At 41.2% G+C, this 12,581-nt stretch overlaps 1 pseudogene; it reads left to right on the forward strand.

Moving 5' to 3' along the window:
* The first annotated feature begins 7,359 nt into the window (after positions 1-7,359).
* LOC100752177 lies at positions 7,360-9,448 on the forward strand (annotated as a pseudogene).
* The last annotated feature ends 3,133 nt before the right edge of the window (positions 9,449-12,581 follow it).

Consider the following 12,581-nt stretch of genomic DNA (forward strand, 5'->3'; position numbering starts at 1 on the left):
TGTCGGTCTGTCTGTGTGTGTCTGTGTGTATCTACCTGTGTGTTTGTGTGTCTGTCTGTGTGCCTGAGTGTCTTGTGTGTTTTGTGTGTCTGTGTGTGTGTGTGTGTGTGTGTGTGTGTGTGTCTGTGTGTCTGAGTCTGTCGGTCTGTCTGTGTGTGTCTACCTGTGTGTGTGTCTGTCTGTGTATGTGTGTCTGTGTATGTGTGTCTCTCTGAGTGTGTGTATGTCTGTGTCTCTGTGTGTCTGTGTGTGTCTGTCTATGTGTGTGTCTCTGACTGTGTGTGTCTATCTGTCTGTTTGTGTGTGTCTATCTGTATGTGTGTCTATCTGTGTGTATGTGTCTATGCGTGTGTCTGTGTGTGTTTGTGTGTGTTTCTGACTATGTGTGTGTGTCTGTCTATGTCTGTCTGTGTGTCTGTGTCTGTCTGTATGTGTGTGTCTATCGGTGTATGTCTGTCTGTGTCAGTCTGTGTGTGTGTGTGTGTGTGTGTGTGTGTGTGTGTCTGTGTCTGTCTGTGTTATGTGTGTCTGTCTTGTGTATGTCTGTCTGTGTCTCTGTCTGTCTGTGTGTCAGTCTGTGTGTGTGTGTGTGTGTGTCTGTGTGTGTGTGTCTGTCTGTCTGTGTCTCTCTGTGTGTGTTGTGTGTCTGTGTCTGTGAGTCTGTCTGTGTGTGTTTGTCTGTGTGTGCATGCCTGTCTGTGTGTGTCTACCTGTGTGTGTGTGTCTGTGTCTGTGTGTCTGTCTGATTGTGTGTCTGTCTGTGTATATGTGTCTGTGTCACTGTGTGTCTGTCTATGTGTGTGTCTCTGTGTGTCTATGTCTGTCTATGTGTCTGTCTCTGTCTGTGTGTGTGTGTGTGTGTGTGTGTGTGTGTGTGTGTGTGTCTGTCTGTCTGTCTGTGTGACTTTCTGTCTGTGTGTCTGTCTGTGTCTCTGTCTCACTGTCTCTGTGTGTCTGTGTCTGTTTGTGTGGGTGTCTGTGTGTCTCTGTCTCTCTGTCTCTGTGTTTCTCTCTGTCTCTGTCTCTCTGTGTGTCTCTCTCTCCATCTCCATCTCTCGCTCCCCGTTTCTGTCTCTCTATATCTCTCTGTCTCTCCCTGTCTCTTTCTCTGTCTCTTCTCCTCTCCCCCTCCCCCTGCTCTCCCCTCTCAGCCGCCTGTCTCCCCCCTCTGCCTCTCCCTCCCCCACCTGTGGACCAGGATATAAAATTCTCAGAGTTTCTGTCCCAGGGCCATGCCTGTCTGCTTCCTGCCATGATAATGGACTAATCATCTGTGATGGGAAGTCCCCCAATTAAATACTTTGTTTCAGAGTTGCCTTGCTCATTGCATCTCTTCAAAGCAATAGTTGTTAGTACTTAGGCATTTAACCTGCCTGCCTTTGTAGTTCTGACAGGATACACTCTCAGCTGCTGCCACTGAGAGCACCACCTGTGCATACTCACTATGTTCCCTTTTAAAAGGGCCCTGCCCAACCCTCCCTCTCTCTCTCTCCCTCCATCTGTCCGTTCCTTTCCTCCCCCACCCTCTCTCTCCTCTTTCCCATTTCCCCTGTCCCCAAGAGGCTGGTCTCGCCCATCCCCTTCCCCCTTTTTACAATCCTTTTCCCTTAAAAAAAAAAAAAACCCTCCACTGCTTGAAATCTGTTGCATGGCAACTTTCTCAAACCGCTGTTTTAAAATCACAACAATAGTACCATAACAAAGACACTTACACTACAGTTGTTACCATTTCTTTGTATATAGTTATTGGTGGTATAACAGTTGGCTTTCATTGTATTTATGTATCTGGATTGGTTTAGTATTGTTACTGTTATATCAATTTATTTTTCTCTTCTGTGACTAGTCCTGGGAAGGGGGGGCTACAAGAAAACAATGCTCATTAAGAAGATCTCTAAATCAAACTAGAAGAAACACCAGTGCTGACACCTGTGCTAATTACAACTCGGAAACACCCCCCCCCCCCCCGCAAAAAAATAACCCAAGGCAATATGACTCCTCTAAAGATTGCAACTTCCCAATTACCAAATCTAAACATTCTGAAATGGTTGGAATGTCAGCAAAATTAATAAATGAATTTTTAAAAGATTCAAGAAAATAGATAAATGAAGTAAGGAAAATCAATTTAGGACCTGGTCAGGAAATTGAAATTTAGAAAAAGAAAAAAACTAGTGGAAATTTAAAAGTCAGAATGTCCGATAAAAACAAAAAAAAATGGAATAACATCACCAGTAGACCAGACCAAACAGTTCAAGAAAGAGTATCAGGGATTGTGCATGGAGATGAGAACTCACTGCTCTTCCAGAGGACCCAGATTTGATTCCCAGCACCTACATGGTGTCAAACAACCAGCTGTAATCCCAGTCCCTGTGGGATAAAATACATTTAGCCTCTGCTGGTATGGCATGCACAAGACATATATGCAGGCAAAACACCCATACACATGAGAAATATAAACAAAGGCAAATAATATAAAAAAGAAATCTGCACATATCTCAGTAATATTCCTAAATGCAAATGTCTTAATTATCTGCTTAGAAAACACAGACTACTTGAATATATTTAAAGATCCAAAAGTTTATTGCCTATAAGAAATGCAGCTTGCTGGTAAAGACATTAAAGCAAGAGAATGGAAATGCATGTATAAATTTGGAATGTTGGAGCTGAAAGCAAGCAGGAGTAACTATATATAGTTCTAGTAAAGTATTCTTAGGCAAAACTTAGATGAGACAAATATGATCACTACATGTTTGTCTTTCTGAGTCTGGATACATCAGGGTGATTTTTTTTCTAGCTTCATTCATTTCCTACGTGTTTCATGATGCCATTTTTAAATGTTGGAGTGATACTCCATTGTCTAAATAAAGCACATTTTCTTTATCCATTCTTGTGTTGAGTGACATCTAGGTTGTTTCAAGTTTCTGGATATTTTGAATAAAGCAGCAATGAACATGGTTGAGCAAAGTGCTCTGTGGTAGGATGAAGAAGAGTGGTGTAGCTGGAGCTTAAGGTAGATTGATTGCCATTTGAGGAACTGACACTTTGGTTTCTATAGTGTTTGTATGAGTTTGCACTCCCAAATTGTGTTTCTTGGATTCAGCCAAAGGATGGATACTGTTTTTAAGCTCATTGTTTTACTCCGTGTCTTTTGTTGGGGAATTGAGACCACTGATGTTGAGAAATGTCAATAGCGTCTATGTAGATATTAGCTGTGAAGGCAATGATAACCAAGCTACAATCCTTAGAATCACAAGGGGTAGGTATATAAAGAACTACAGGAAATAGATAGATCTCATTAGGAAAGGGAAATAGAATAGTTATTATGCATAGATGGAGAGAAGGCTAGAATGAGAGGATCAAGAGGGAAGGAGAAGGAAAGAGGGGGTTGTGGGAAGGAATACAGGGAGAGACATTTAAAATTAAGGGACATTTGAGTAGTATGGAAACCTAATACAGTGAAAACTTACCAAAATATATACATATTATGAATATTATGAAGGTGATCTAAATGACATAGCCAAATGATGGAGGGAGACAGACTCCCAACTAGACATATCCTGTCACCAACAGAAGCTTCCAGTACAAGGACTGGGTTACATGTAATCAAATGGGCCCCAGGGGAACTCATGTAGCCACAGAATACCTCCTAATGACATTCTACTATACTAATAGATCAGTGCCTTGCTCAGCCCTCATCAGAGAAGCTTCCTCCTGCAGTAGATAGTAACAAACACAGAGATACAATGTACAGCCAGACAATGTACAGAAAGTGAGAGAAACCTTGGAATACTTAGCCCTAAACCCAGTATCTCCATTAAATCTCTCCCCTCAGGGCTCAGGGAATGTGCAGAAGAGGAGACAGTAAGACTGTAAGAGCCAGAGAGGATGGAGAACACCCAGAAAACGAGGCCTAAACAGAGCAGGACCTACACACACATGGACTCACAAAGACTATGGAAGCATGCATAGGGCCTGCACAGGTCTGCATCACATTCAGTCCCAAAGCTCAAAGAAATAGGGACACAAACCCCTATCCTAACCCAGTAGCAATCTCCAACTGATAACCACTCGAAAATGAAACATTAGTTTTCTCCAAAGAATTCTCACTGGGAATACAAACCACTCTGAAAGCCAGGCCCCAAGCCCAGCAGTAGATGGCCAACACACAAATAAACTCAATGGCATCTTTGGAGGAGATTCTCTGACTCATATTGTATCAGAGATTTAATTGTTTTAATCTTATGGTCCTTTGCATACATATATTCTGGCTTCTAATTTAGTGTTTTCATGAGATTCCTGTGGGTGTTAAACATGTGTATCTCTACATCTATATGTGTTTCTTATGCTTTTGCTCTGTCTCTTTTTTCCTGTTTATTTTGTCATATTTGGGCTTGTTTTATCTTATTTCATTTTATTTTATTATCATTCTGTTTGTTTTCTAAGGAAAGAAGGGTGAGGATTCAGCTAGGAGGAAAGATGAGGAGGAGCTGAGGAGGTGGGAAGGAAAAACTGTAATCAACATATTGTAGGAAAAAGGCCTATTCTCAATAAAAGAAAAAATAGAGAAAAATCAGAGACAACTCAAATAAACAATCTAATGATACACCTCAAGTTCTTAGAAAAGCAAAAATAAACCAAATCAAAATAAAGAAAAATAGTACAGATCAGTTCAGAAAATAATGAAATAAAGACTACAAGAATAACATGTAAAATTAATGGAGACGTAATTGATTCCCTTAAAAATAGACAAAACTGGCATACTTAGAAACTAAGAAAAGGTAAAAGGTGACTCAATAAAATTGAATATGAAAGAGGGGGCATTTTTAAAAGATACCAAGGAAACACAGAGAATCATTAAAGAATATTTTGAAAATGGATATTCCAATAATTTAGAAAACTATAATAGATAAATTCCTAGGCACACTGACTTATTAAACCAAAGCAGGAGTTAATAAACAACTCAAACACATTGATAATGAGGATAAAAATTCAATTCTGCCAACAAAAAAATCCAAGGATTGACAGACTCACTGCTGAATTCTATTAGACCTTAAAGAAGAATGAATATACATGCTCCTCAAGCTATTTTTAAATTTATTTTATTTATTTCCACATGTGTACACCTACTTGTATGCATGTGTGCCATATGTATAAAAATATCCATGGAAGCCAGAAGATGAGTCAGATATCTTGGGGCTAGAGTTAGCACACAGTGTGAGCTGCTGCTAGGAACCAAGCAGGGTCCTCTACAAGGATAACAAGAGCCATTTAACCACTAAACCATCTCTCTGGTCACATCTTTTATATTTTATAAAAACAATTTTATAAAATATAAAGAAAGTAACTATCAATCTTATTCTACAATGTCAGTATTATCTTGGTACCAAAAGCTGATAAGAACAGCAAAAGGCCATTTTCCCTCATAGAAATAGATATAAAAATAGAGGAGAGCAGGATGAGAGATACCATATTAGAGCGAGCCATTATAGGTCCAAGGAGAGATCTGGCACTAGGGAGATTTCCAGAGATCTACAAGGATGACACAAACTGACAATCCAGGCAATGGTGGAGAGGATAACCTAAACGCCCCTCCCCTAAAATGAGATTGATGACTACTTTTTACGCCATCCTAGAGCCCTCATCCAGTGGCTGATGGAAGCAGAGACAGACACCCACAGATACACACTGAACTGAACTCTGGAACTTAGTTGCAGAGAGGGAGGAATGAAGATCGAAGGGGTCGGTACCAGGTTGGAGAAACCCACAGAAACTGTTGGCCTGAACAAGGGTAAGCACATTGACCCCAGATGCTGTCTGGGAGGTCAGTACAGGACTGATCCAGACCCCTGAACATGGATGTCAATGAGGAGGTCTCTGCACTCTAGGGAGGCCCTGGTAGTGGATCAGTATTTTTCCCTGGTGTAAGAAGGGACTTTGAGAGCCCATCCCACGTGAAGGGATGCACTCTTGCCCTGGACACATGGGGAAGGGCCTAGGCCCAGCCCAGGATGATGTGGTGGACTTTGGGGAGCCCCCATTGAGGGCCCTACCCTGCCTGGGGAGTGGAGGGTGGATGGGTGGGGGTAGGTCGGGGTGGGGTAGGAGGGGTGAGGGTGAGGGTGAGGGGAGGGAGAGGGAGAAGGGATTGACATGTGAAACAAGCTTGTTCCTAATTTGAACTAATAAAAAAAGAAATAGATATAAAATTTCTCAAGAAAATACTTTTAACCTAAGTGAGCTACACACTAAAAAATGAATATATACAAATGAATAAATGTAATATATTGATATAAGCAGGGATAGAAATCACATAATCACTTTAACATATTGTAAAAAGACTTACCAATCTTGACTGATCCTTCATGATACAAGCCCTGAGAAATTAGTTATAAAAGAAACATGTCACAACATATAATAATGTTAGGCTAAGAAAAGGGAAAATGGTGTAGTTATATAATATTTATGATTTATTAAAGCCTGCCTGAGGATTCAGAAAATCAAAGTCAGCTGCAAGCTATAGAGATCACACAGAGGTGACACATTCTGTAATCCCAGCAGCCAGAAACTAGGAGGTGGTGGTACACACCTGTAAGTAGACGGATCTCTGTGAATCCAAGGCCACCCAGATCTACACAAGACTGAATCAGTCTAAAAGAGAATTGTATCTCACACCTTGAATCCAAGCACTAGAGGGGTATAAAAGACAGGAGCAAGTATTCATTAGAGGATTCATTCTCCAGCCACACAGAGAAGAGGCAGCAGTTTGAGACATGGTGAAGAGCTTGTGTGTGGATCAGCCCTTTCAGCCTGAGCTAGAGAAGAGCTAGTGGCCAGCTGCTTTGCTTTTCTAATATTCAGCTTGAAGCTTGAACCCCAATATCAGTCTCTGAGCCATTCATTTATTGGTGTTACAAAATGGGAAAGCATTTCCTCTAAAATCAGGAATGAGAAAAGGGTGGTATTTTCTCCACTCATACTCAATGCATTACTTGAAGTTTTATCCAGAGAATTTAAACAAGAAATAATGGGGATACAAATTGGAAACAAAAATGTCAAATTATCCTTATTTCCAAGTAATATTATCTGTATTATAAGGCTACTCTGGTAGTTAATTCTGTCAACTTGGCATGACCCAGAATCACATAGGAGACAAATTTCTGGGTATGCCTTTAAAGGAGTGTCTAGATTGGATTAATAGAAGTACAAAGATACACCCTAGAGCAGCGGTGGCCAGTGCAGGTGCCGAGCTGCCGGGACTCTGGGGTGGCCGGTTTCTGGGCTGCAGGAGCTCTGTGGATAGCGAGCGGCTCTGGAGGCGGCGGCGGATGCGGGAGGGGTCTGCTCGGCTGCCCAGCGGTCCACATGAGCTCCTGTGCCTCCTTCGGGGCCCCGGGGACCCTGCCACCCCCGGGCCCGTCCACCGCACTGCCGCCCGGCGCCCCCGCCGTGGGCCTTGCATGTGGAGCTGCCTTCCCAGCAGCAGCGTCTTCGGCATCTCCAGAACATTGCTGCTCGGAATATTGTCAATAGAAATGGCCACCAGCTCCTTGATACCTACTTCACTCTTCATTTGTGTGATAATGAAAAGATATACAAAGAATTTTATAGAAGTGAAGTGATTAAGAATTCCTTGAATCCAACGAGGAGGAGTCTTGACTTTGGAATAATAGAGCCCGGACCGTCTTGATACATCTGTCTTTTTTTGTGGTGAAGATTTGGGGCGGAAAGGGGGATGCCTATCACCTGTTGATAGAGTGGAAAGTCTACTTGGATGGGCTGAAGTACTTAGGTCAACAGATTCATGCCCACAACCAAAACGAAATCATTTTTGGGCTAAATGATGGCTACTATGGTGCTACATTTGAACCTAAGGGTCATTCAAACACACACAACATCCTTCAGGTGGATCAAAACTGTTTGCAATTCTTACAACGTCTTTTCTTTGCTGCGGCTTCATAGAGCCCAGTGTGCAATTAAACAGACTCCGGTAATTGTTCAGAGAATTGGAAAGGTGATTGAAAAAAAACTAAGACTCACATCGACGAGCAATGAGCTGAAAAACGAAAGCGAATGTCTGCGATTAAAATTTTTGGTGCTTTGAAATGAACTGGAAAGACAGAAGAAAGCCCTGGGACTGGAGGTGGCCTTCCTGTATAAGCAACAAGTGGCTCTACAGGACAAAGGAAGTGCATTTTCAGCTCAGCATGGCAACTTCAACATCAGAAGGAATCCCTGAGTGAGTTTCGGAAGGAGTGCACTGCAAAAATAGAACTCTTTCTGAAGACTAATGCTCAGTTGACAATTCGCTGCAGGCAGTTACTCTCTGAACTTTCCTACATTTACCCTATTGATTTGAACGGGCATAAGGATTATTCTGTATGTGGTGTCAAGTTGCCAAATTCTGAGGGCTTCCAAGCAAAAGATGATGGAAGCATTGCCATTGCCCTTGGTTACACTGCACATTTGGTCTCCATGATTTCCTTTTTCCTTCAAGTACCCTCAGATATCACATAATTCATAAGGGGTCCATATCAACAATCAAAGATAATATCAATGACAAGCTGACTGAAAAAGAGCAAGAGTTTCCACTGTATTCAAAGGGAGGGGAAAAGCTGCAGTTTGATTATGGTGTCTACCTTCTGAACAAGAACATAGCACAGCTAAGATACCAGCATGGCCTGGCAACTCCAGACTTGAGGCAAACCCTTCCTAATCTGAAAAACTTCATGGAGCATGGACTCATGATCAGGTGTGACAGACATCAGACCTCCAGTGCCATCCCTGTTCCAAAGAGACAAAGATCCATGTCTGGGGGTGCAGATGTAGGCTCTTCTGGAGTATTCCTTCCCCAGACAAAGGACATGGAAAACGGGCCAGCAAAGAGATTGAGAGACTCCAATACAAAACCCCTCCTCCCAGCTACAATTCAGCATTGACATAGCTGGGAGTGGCCATGCCCACCATGGGAGACTCTGAGAGGAAGGTCACACCACTGTCCTCCTCCTTGGATACCTCTCTGGACTTCTCCAAAGAAAATAAGAAAATAGGAGTAGACCTGGGCAACAGTGTAAGTGCAGCCCATGGGAACTCGGACTCCAGCCAGCAAGAGGAAGCCCTGCCTGGGCACCTGGCAGCCGTGAATGGCACTGCGCTGCCCAGTGAGCAGGCTGGCTCTGCCAGTGCATTGCTGCCAGGCCAGTGCCACCCAGCTCCCTCAGCTGAGCTCTGCTGTGCCATGGAGTAAGCAGAAGAAATCATTGGCCTGGAAGCCACAGGCTTCACCTCAGGTGACCAACTTGAAGCTCTCAGGTGCATCCCAGTAGACAGTGCAGTGGCAGTGGAGTGCGATGAGCAAGTGCTGGGAGAATTCAAGGAGTTCTCTCGGAGGATCTATGCCCTCAGGGAAAACATGTCCAGCTTCCACTGGCTGTGCAGGAGTTCTGATAAGTGAGGAGAGCGAGCAGACAGTAAGACCAGGGCAGAGCCTCTGCCCTCCACCAGGCCCAAGCTGCACTTAACCTTTTTAGTAATTCTGACACAAATGAGTATCCGTGGAGGAGATTTCTCAGAAAGGCTGACTTTGGGAACAGAGGGAACTCGGGATCATTGGGTACCAGTGGGGCCAGTCCCTGAGATTTGCTTTCCAGGTCTGGGGATTGTTTCAGGCAAAGGTCACCTTTACACTTACAGCTTGAGTCATCTTATAAGCATCTGTCTGTGTTTTATTTACACATGGGTGTTTTCTTCAAAAGGAAGATGATAATATATATGTAATAGAACGAACTCACCTTTAGTTTCTCAAAAGCATTTGCCCTGACCATTGTTTGTAAAACTTTGCAAAATGGAATATTCAAAAATAGCTTTGTACCACTTCTATGGTCATCTGTTAAGCTGATGAATAAGAACCAGAATGGGGGTCCTTGTCCTAGGCCTTCCAGCCCGAGTACCACAGTCAGACTGCAGATCCCACTGTGGCCTTGCTTTCTCAAGATGGGCCATGTACCATGAAAGCTGGGACTGTAGATTCACTAGTCTAAAACTAACAGACATTATGTTCTGTCTCGTCCATACCCAGATGAAAAACTTTCCTGTGGTGGATCCCAGGGAACCCTCAGAAGCGTCAAGGTTACCACAGTCAGGGCAGCCAGCTTCCTTTGGGGCCAAAGTTTTTATGTGGGCAGATGCTGTGGTCCAAAACTGGGTATACCTCTAGCAATACACTCCCAGGATAAAGAACTCCTAGAGTTAAATCCCAAGTTAACTTATTTCATTTCATTCAGAAGGAAGCCATTATATATGACAAGTATATGTAGAGTCAGGATATCCAGTTTGTAGACAGCAAGATAGTCGAGAGGTAGCTGGATTAAGAGAATAGATGAAGCATAGACAATGTGCAATTTTACAATATTAAATTATGCTCTTGAAATCCATTGTCATTCTGCATTCAGATTTCATTTTCTGTTGCATTATGTACCCAAAGACATTGCCTCAGGGTTGCAAGCTCTTAAAGAAAAACTTATCCACATATCCATGTATTGTATAGAAGAATAAAAATTGAATTTACTTCAAAAAAAGATACACCCTAATATGGGTTGCACTATTCCATGAACTGGGATTCTGGAGTGAATAAAAAGAGTGAGCAAAGCATCAACATTTATCTCTTTGCTTTCTTACTACACATCACTGTCCTGTCACTATAATGTCCTTACCATGATGGGCTGGACGCTTGAACCATGAGCTAAAATAAACCTTAATTTCTTAAGTTGCTTTTGTTATTACAGTAAGAAAAATAATATTCCTGAAGACTCCATTAAAATTATTGGATCTGATCATTTTAGTTTGATATGATACAAAAATAAAAATATAAAAAATTAGTGTTTCTAAATATTAATGAACATACTGAGAAAGAAATAAAGAAAAGAATTTCATTCACACAGTGACATCCAAAAAGGGGAAGGATTTCTATCTAGGAACAAAGGTAACCGAGGAGTTTTTTAAAAGGTTAAAAAGATGAAGAAATTGAAGGAGATACTAGAAGAAAGACTCCCTATGAACACTGATTGGCAGAACTAATATTATGAAAATGGTTAATTAACAAAAGCGATCTCCAGAGTCAATGCAAACCCCATTATAATTTCAATCACATTTCTTACAGACAACATAATGGTAAGATTTATTATGGTTTATTATGGAAGCACAAAAGACTCCAAATAGACAAAACAGAGCATAAAGAGCAATATCAGAGAAATCATATCACCTGGTTTCAAATGATACTACAAAGCCATACTAACAAAAACAGAATGTTGCTAGCACAAAACAGGCATGTAGACCAATGAAATAAAAAATAAGAAACAAATGCACATAGCCTCCTGGTTTTCAATAAATATATACAAAATATAAAATGGAGAAAAGGCAGCCTCTTCGACAAATGGTACTGGAAAATCTGGATATCCACATGTAGGAAAATAAATAAAGCGGTTAGACCCATTATCTCTCTCTCATCCTGCATGAAAACTGATTCCAAACTGGGCCGAGACCATAACACTTTGAAACCTTGAACCTTCTAGAAGAAAACAGGAGAAACATTTCAAGGTATAGGCACAGGCAGGGACTCTCTGAAGAGCATTTCAATAGCTCAGGATATAAGAACATGTGCAAACAAATGGTATTAAAAGCAATCAGAAAGCTTATGCAGAGCAAATGAAACAACACAGTAAAGAAAAACAAGAAAATCTTTAACATCTATACACCTGATTGTGGTTAATATATATAAAACATAAAAATGTCAGAATGTCAAATACCAAAGTTATCAACAAATGGGCAAATTAATTGGACAGTGCTCAAAGTAAAAATTACAAATAGATATGACAAAATATTCACCATCTTTAGCCATCAGAAAAATGTAAATCAAAGCTACAATGAGATATTAAAGAATGTGGGGGCAGTAACAAATACAAACTTTGTGCAAACAACTATAGAAATTAGCATACAGTTTCCTCAAAACACTGAAAATAGAAATAACCATTTGACAGAGCTGATGCTGAAGTTAGTATACAACAGAGATACCTGCACATCCATGTTTATTATGCCACTATTTTAACAGCAAGTTGTGGAGTTAGTCTAGATGTCCAACAACAAAAAATGCATAAAGAATATAATATATCTACCTATATAATGTTTTATTCATCCATAAAGAAAAAACAAAAATATGGGCTGAGGAAACGGCTCAGTGGATAAAGTACTTGCAATACAAACATTAGAACTTAAATTCTGATCCCCCAGCACCCATAGACAAAGCTAAAGGTGGTAGCAGGCTTCTGAAATGAAAGCGTTGTAGGCCTGAGACAGATAAAACCCAGGGGCCAGCCAATGTACACAAAACCACCAGTTGCAGGCTCAATAAAAGACCATGCCAAGAACTTAAAGATTATCAGAAAATGGAAAGATCTACCTATGGATAGGTAGGATTAAAAGTAGTAAAAATAGGCATCTTGCCAAAAGCAATCTACAGATTCAAAGCAATCCCCATTAAAATCCCAACACAATTCTTTACAGACCTTGAAAAAGCAATACTCAACTTCATA

Source organism: Cricetulus griseus, chromosome X, assembly GCF_003668045.3.
Source record: "Cricetulus griseus strain 17A/GY chromosome X, alternate assembly CriGri-PICRH-1.0, whole genome shotgun sequence".
Taxonomy (NCBI): Eukaryota; Metazoa; Chordata; class Mammalia; order Rodentia; family Cricetidae; genus Cricetulus; species Cricetulus griseus.